This window comes from Hemicordylus capensis, chromosome 4, assembly GCF_027244095.1.
Source record: "Hemicordylus capensis ecotype Gifberg chromosome 4, rHemCap1.1.pri, whole genome shotgun sequence".
Classification (NCBI taxonomy): domain Eukaryota; kingdom Metazoa; phylum Chordata; class Lepidosauria; order Squamata; family Cordylidae; genus Hemicordylus; species Hemicordylus capensis.
In genome coordinates this window covers 297,782,176-297,789,039 of record NC_069660.1, presented here as the reverse complement: position 1 = coordinate 297,789,039, position 6,864 = coordinate 297,782,176, and the positions used below count along the sequence as shown (strand labels likewise).

Here is a 6,864-nt window from a genome sequence, read left to right as displayed (position 1 = left end):
GGATGGTTTTAAAAGGGGCTTGGACAAATTCATGGAGGACAGTTCTATCAATGGCTACTAGTCTGGTGGCTGTGGGCCATCTCCAGCCTCAGAGGCATGATGCCTCTCAATACCATTTTCAGGGGAGCAACAGCAAGAGGTGGGTCGGTTCCCTGACCTCTTGTTTGTTGGCTTTTCAGAAGCAAGGGCCCTCAGTGGACCACTGTGTGAAAGAGGATGCTGGACTAGATAGGCCTTAGGCCTATTCCAGTAGGGTTGTTCTTAAGTTCTTATGTAAAAGGAAGCATTTATTGAGCAAACTGCTTGGAATCACTCATGGAAATGGATGCCAACTTTTTTCTTCGTGGACTTGCTCCTGTGTCTTTAACAGCAGCTCCTTCCTGTGTATTGCTGCACATAAATTCCGCACATTACAGCACAGCATGAACCAGCCTAGAGATATCTGGATTTCAAGACATAGATCTTGATCTGACATGTGACCTTCACAGCTAACTGCTAATATGGACTTACACAAGGTATCTTGTCTTTGTTATATTCTGCAAATTTGTAAGTCATTTTTTCCTGCTAATCCCATTTGAATGATGCATTGTGAGGTTCAAATCTGCAGCCAGGCTCTTGGTTGATGCAATAGGTTGGGAGCTGAACATTATGTAAACTTCCCACTGTACTTTGGGAAGAGCTGGCGATAATATAGGTCTGGTGAGCCATTTCAATTCTGGAAACTCATTTTAAGACTTCGGTCCCAACCCAGAGAAGGCTGGATGTATCGGAATCTCCTTGAAGTCAGTGGAACTTTGCCTAAATTCCTTTGGATTGCTGCCTTTTTTCTCCTAGGTGCTTCAAAGAGAACCAACCAAACCTAGGCGTTTTTCAAGATGAAAGGGATTGACAGCAATCTGGATAGTCCACACCCTAAACCAAGAAATGCTCTGGTGAAGCAAACTTGATACTAGGCTAGGTGCTTTGCAGCTGATAAGCCTCTAGACAGGGATCAAAGATTTAAGGCCTGTTGTACCATCCCTCTTCCAGCCTCATGCCTCGTTCTGGTTCCTCCCTGGTCCCTTCCACAAAGTGACTGTTTACACAGACTGCTTCCCACATCTACTCCTTGGCATGGCTTATGTGGTGTTTTCTATTATCACTATTAATAATAATTTGTATATCCCAATGGTGCAAATTCCCCAAGATAGGAAGAGAGGGAGGGAGGGCGCAGAGGCGGTTGAAGACATGTTGGTGCCTGAGGTGGACACACATCTGTGGGCGGATGCTCAGCATTCTCAGGCCATGCTGCTGAGGCATCCACGGCAGCATGCAAGCATTCTCAGGCTAGGGCACCATGCCAGGCAGTGGCAGCAAAGGCAAATAAGTGCCTGTGGGGCAAGGAGGGGGAAATGAACATCTAGTAGGGTGAAGAAGGGTGATGGCAGTGGGCAGCAAGGAGACCTGCAGGATAGTGGCTGCCATGTGCTAACCCCTGCCCCCACCCTTGCATTTGCACTTGAGTTGACTGCATCACTCTGCCTCATGGAAGGTCCACCTCTGGCATGGATGGGTGGGAGATAACCAGGACAGGCTAGGACATATTTGACCCCTACTAACTACGCAAAGAGGCATCTTTTAAAGTGGTGGCTCTCTTATACTTAGCAGAGAGAGAGAGAGAGAGAGAGAGAGAGAGAGAGAGAGAGAGAGAGAGAGAGCGCGCAATGATAGCATTGACAGCATATCTTTCCAGTGGCTGTTGCTGCTGTTTCCCTTGTGTTTTGTTTGTTTGTTTGTTTGTTTGTTTGTTTGTTTGTTTGCTGTGAGCCATTTTGGGACAAGGACATTTTTTCTCATTCTTTTTGCCATGTAAACTACTTTCAGAATTTTTTTGTTGGAAAATGGTAAATTTTCTAAATAACAATGATGATGGTGATGATGATGATGATGATGATGATGATGATGATGATGATAAATAATATTTAATGTCTGTACCAAACAGACAAAAATGTTCCTCTTTTGTGTGAAAGAGTATGGTCAAACAATGTCCATTTGCAGGATGTGATGCCAATAGCAAGCTCTCATCATGTGATTCCCCCAGCAGCAGATCATGAGACAAGCTGCTGCTGCTTTGCCCATGAGGATAGATCAAAAGGAAGACACAGAGAACCAAATCATTTTTCCCATTGAAGGCTTTGGTGGCTTTGATATGAGGAGCTGCTTTATCTTGTGGGTTAGACCAACAGTCTGCCAAAGCACATCTCTGTCTACAAATGGCAGCTTTCTAGAGTCTTGGGTCTTTCCCACATGATGGTTTTGTTCTGTGTCTTACTTGACAATGGGCTCTTCTGCAGGCTCATGGATCACCAGCCTCCTACCAATCCATGGGTTATTTATTTATTTATTTATTTTTATACCGCCCTTCCGGAATGGCTCAGGGCGGTTTACAATTAAAACAGAAAACATTAAAAACAATTAAAACAGAGATACAAATATAAATACCAATTTAAAACAACTTAAAAAACAATTAAACTATCAAAACAATTAAAACCCTGAAAACCAGGTTAACATTAAAACAATTAAAAACTGATTAAAAACCCTGAAAGTCCAGGCCAAACAGATGGGTTTTAAGGGCTCTCTTGAAGGTCAGCAAAGAATCAAGATTACGAATTTCTGCTGGGAGTGCATTCCACAGTCCAGGAGCAGCTACAGAGAAGGCCTGCCTCTCAGTCGTCACCAAACGAACCGGTGACAACTGGAGACGGACCTCCCCAGATGACCTTAACTTGCGGTGGGGATCATGTAAAAGAAGGTGCTCTCTAAGATATCTTGGACCCAAGCTGTTCAGGGCTTTAAAGGTAATAACCAGCACTTTGTATTTTGCCCGGAAACATATTGGCAGCCAGTGTGACTGTTTCAAAACAGGCATCGTATGGTCTCTCTGGGTTGCCCCAGAGACCAATCTGGCTGCCGCATTCTGAACTAACTGAAGTTTCCGGACTATGTGCAAAGTCAGCCCCACGTAGAGTGCATTGCAATAGTCAAGCCAGGAGGTTACCAGCTGATGCACCACTGTTTTGAGGTCATCCTCTTCGAGGAATGGGCGCAGCTGTCGAATCAGCTGGAGCTGATAGAAAGCACTCCTGGCCATGGCCTCCACCTGAGATACCAGGGTGAGGCCTGGGTCCAGGAGTACTCCCAAGCTGTGCACCTGCTCCTTCTGGGGGAGTGTAACCCCATCCAGCACAGGAAGATCTAACTCACCCCTCAGATTCTGAGCCCCACAATGAGCACCTCCATCTTGCTTGGATTCAGCTTCAATTTGTTCTCCCTCATCCAGCCCATTACTGCCTGTAGGCAGGCATTTAGAGAATGAGTGCCATTTCCTGGGGATGAAAAGGAGAAGTAGATTTGGGTGTCATCAGCATACTGATAACACCCAGCACCAAACCTCCTGATGACCTCACCCAGTGGTTTCATGTAGATGTTAAAAAGCATTGGTGACAGAATGGAGCCCTGAGGGACTCCATATAACAGCTCCCGTTTTGAGGAGCAACTGTCACCAAGCTCCACCATCTGGAATCTACCCGAGAGATAGGAACGGAACCACTGCAAAGCAGTGCCCCCTATCCCCAACTCCCCCAGGCGATCCAGAAGGATACCATAGTCGATGGTATTGAACACCGCCGAGAGATCCAGAAGAACCAGCAGAGTCACACTCCCTCTGTCAATTCCCCGGTAAAGGTCATCCATCCGGCCGACCAAGGCTGTCTCAACTCCATAGCCCGTTCTAAAGCCAGTTTGAAATGGGTCTAGATAATCAGTTTCCTCCAAGACTGCCTGGAGCTGGTCAGCCACCACCCTCTCAATCACCTTGCCCATCCAAGGGAGATTGGAGATTGGCCTATAGCTGTCCATCGCTAAGGGGTCCAGGGAAGGCTTCTTTAAGATTGGTCTAATCATTGCCTCCTTCAGGCAGGGGGGCACCCTACCCTCCCTCAGCAATGCATTTACGATATTAATTAGGCCATCTCCAACAATCTCCCTGCTAGATAGAAGCAGCCAAGTCGGGCAAGGATCCAGAGAACAGGAGGTAGGCTGCACCGCCCCAAGCAGCTTGTCCACATCCTCAGGAGTCACAGATTGAAACTGATCCAATCTAATACTGCAAGAAGGATTGCTGGACACCTCCTCCATAGACCTCCATAGACCATATGGAGGGAAGTATGTTCCCCACCCCCTGAATCAACATGCAAACAATAGAGAAGAAGCTCTAATAGGGTCATAGGGACATAGGAAGCTGCCATATACTGAGTCAGACCATTGGTCTATCTAGCTTAGTATTATCTACAGAGACTGGCAGAGGCTTCTCCAAGGTTGCAGGCAGAAATCTCTCTCAGCCCTATCTTGGAGAAGCCAGGGAGGGAACTTGGAACCTTCTGCTCTACCCAGAGTGACTGCATTCCGAGGGGAATATCTTACAGTGCTCACATATGGTCTCCCATTCAAATGCAACCAGGGCAGACCCTGCTTAGCTAATGGGACAAGTCATGCTTGCTACCACAAGACCAGCTCTCCTCCTCATGTCATTTGTGTGAAATCGTGCTTTACAGACGAGGGTTTTCCCCTAAGGGCTCAACTAGACCTTGCTGTGAGATCCCATGATTGGAGCTTCCCAAGTTTTTTTCTTTTACTAAAACTAGCCATGGCGACTCTCCAGTCCGGACCTGTAGTACAGGTTTGTATGTATGTGTATTTTTAAACCACAATGCAGTTTTCCAGCTAAAAATGGTTCTTTCCCAAACTCTTAGTTGCCTTAGTTACCAAAGGGACATAAATGTTGGCAGTCAGGGCAAATACCTGCTGGAGGTGGGGTGTGGTTCTCAGCATAAAATGTGTGTAGGGAAAGGTTAATCTCCTCCCCCTGGACTGGGTTCCCCTGGGGCTGCTTTTTGTAGAACAAAAAGAATGGAAGTGTCAATCAAGAAATCCCATCACATTTGAAAACAGGGTTTCTCAAGCTGGGGTCATAGGAACATAGGAAGCTGCCTTATACTGAGTCAGACCATTGGTCCATCTAGCTCAGTATTGTCTTCACAGACTGGCAGCGGCTTCTCCAAGGTTGCAGGCAGGAACCTCTCTCAGCCCTGACTTGGAGATTCCGGGGAGGGAACTTGGAACCTAGATGCTATTCCCAGAGCGGCTCCATCCCTTAAGGAGAATATCTTACAGGCTCACACATCAAGACTCTCATTTATATGCAACCAGGGTGGACCCTGCTTAGCTAAGGGGACAAGTCATGCTTGCTACTAAAAGACCAGCTCTCCTCTCCATAAAAAACTTGGTTAGATGCCATGAAGTAAGTGGCAATGCCTTAACCATATGTGTGTTGTAAAGGCCACTAGGACCTCTTCTATCCTTATCAAGGGGAGTGCTAACCTTCTCTCCTTTCATACATCATCCCCAGATGATGATGGACTAGAATTCTCATCATCCCCAGCCAGAAGCCATTGCAGCTAAGAATGATGGGCAGGGGTGAATCAATTAATTAGTTTTAATTGTTTTAATGCTAACCTGGTTATCAGGGTTTTAATTGCTCTGATAGTTTGTTTTTTAAGATGTTTTAATGGTTAATTGGTGTTCATATTTATATTTCTGTTTTGATTTTTATTGGTTTTAATAGTTTCTGTTTTAATTGTAAACCGCCCTGAGCCATTTCGGAAGGGCAGTTTAAAAATCAAACAAACAAACAAACACTTCGGGAAAGTAAGCACTTGCTTACGGTGGCAAATTTGGAGGAGCAGCAAATTCTGATGGCTGGGGAAGAGGCCAAGGGAAAGTACTTAGTCTTTCTTCAAATTACCTTTGAAGAAGTGCCACTGTGTGGCACGGAATGAAGAATGAAGAGCAGCCACCGACTGGTCGGTGGCCACAGCAGTAGCAAGGGGGTGGCGGCGGCAGAGGCAGGCCCATTTTGGAGGCAGCAGCAGAAGCTCCTCCCCACACCCTTCCACCTGCTCCCCCAAATGGCTCTCTAATCCATCCCTCCTGGGGACAGTGGAGGCGGCAACGGGAGCTCCTTCTCCCATTCCTCCGCCCTCCCAAATGACTGCTCTGGCCAGCTGCGGCCCATATTTGGGCCTCTCTCTCTGCGTGCCACCTCCGCTGCCACCGCCACCCTCACTACTGCTGTGGCCACCAACCATTGGTGGCCACTCTTCATTCCACACCGCACAGTGGCACATTTAAAAGATAATTTTAAAAAATATGAAGAACTACACCCACTCCCTGCAGCCTGGCTGAAGGAGAACCCGTCTCTGGGGACAGAGAGGGGTGGCAAGTCTTTCTTTGTATATGGGCGGCAAAAAGCTTAATCCGCCCCGATGATGGGAGTTGTAGTCCAACAATTTATGGGGACCCAAGCTTGAGAACCCCTGCCCTAAAATTCTCAGTTGACCCACTGTACTCTCAGAAGGGAGTTGCCTCCAATCTCCAGTCCCTGGTGTGAGGAGATACGATACATGTATTCACAAACCCATATGGTACACATATGATACACATGTTGACAAACATGAATTTGTCTCCTTCATGCTTTAAATTTCCACTTCACCCATACTACCTGAGATGTACATCTAAAAGAGGACTGCCCAACTTAAACTCTCCAGCTGCTGTTGGACTACAGTTCACATCATCCACAGTGACAGTGGCCAATAATCAGGAACAATAAGAGTTGCACTCCAGCATCTGCTAGAGGCTCAAAGATGTACAGTCCTGTCTAAAACGTAATGGGTTAACAAGTGACACTTTGATTTGCCTGCTGAATGCAGGAAGATAGGAATGAAGGAACAGAGGTGTTGGAAGTGAAGGACTCTGCACTGGCTCATG

At 46.6% G+C, this 6,864-nt stretch overlaps 1 non-coding gene across 1 annotated transcript; it reads right to left on the bottom strand.

Moving 5' to 3' along the window:
* Window positions 1–5,312: 5,312 nt before the first annotated feature.
* Window positions 5,313–5,440, bottom strand: LOC128325493 (U6atac minor spliceosomal RNA). The gene has a single exon (XR_008307487.1). It is a non-coding gene; the product is annotated as a U6atac minor spliceosomal RNA (small nuclear RNA).
* Between the last annotated feature and the right edge of the window lie 1,424 nt (window positions 5,441–6,864).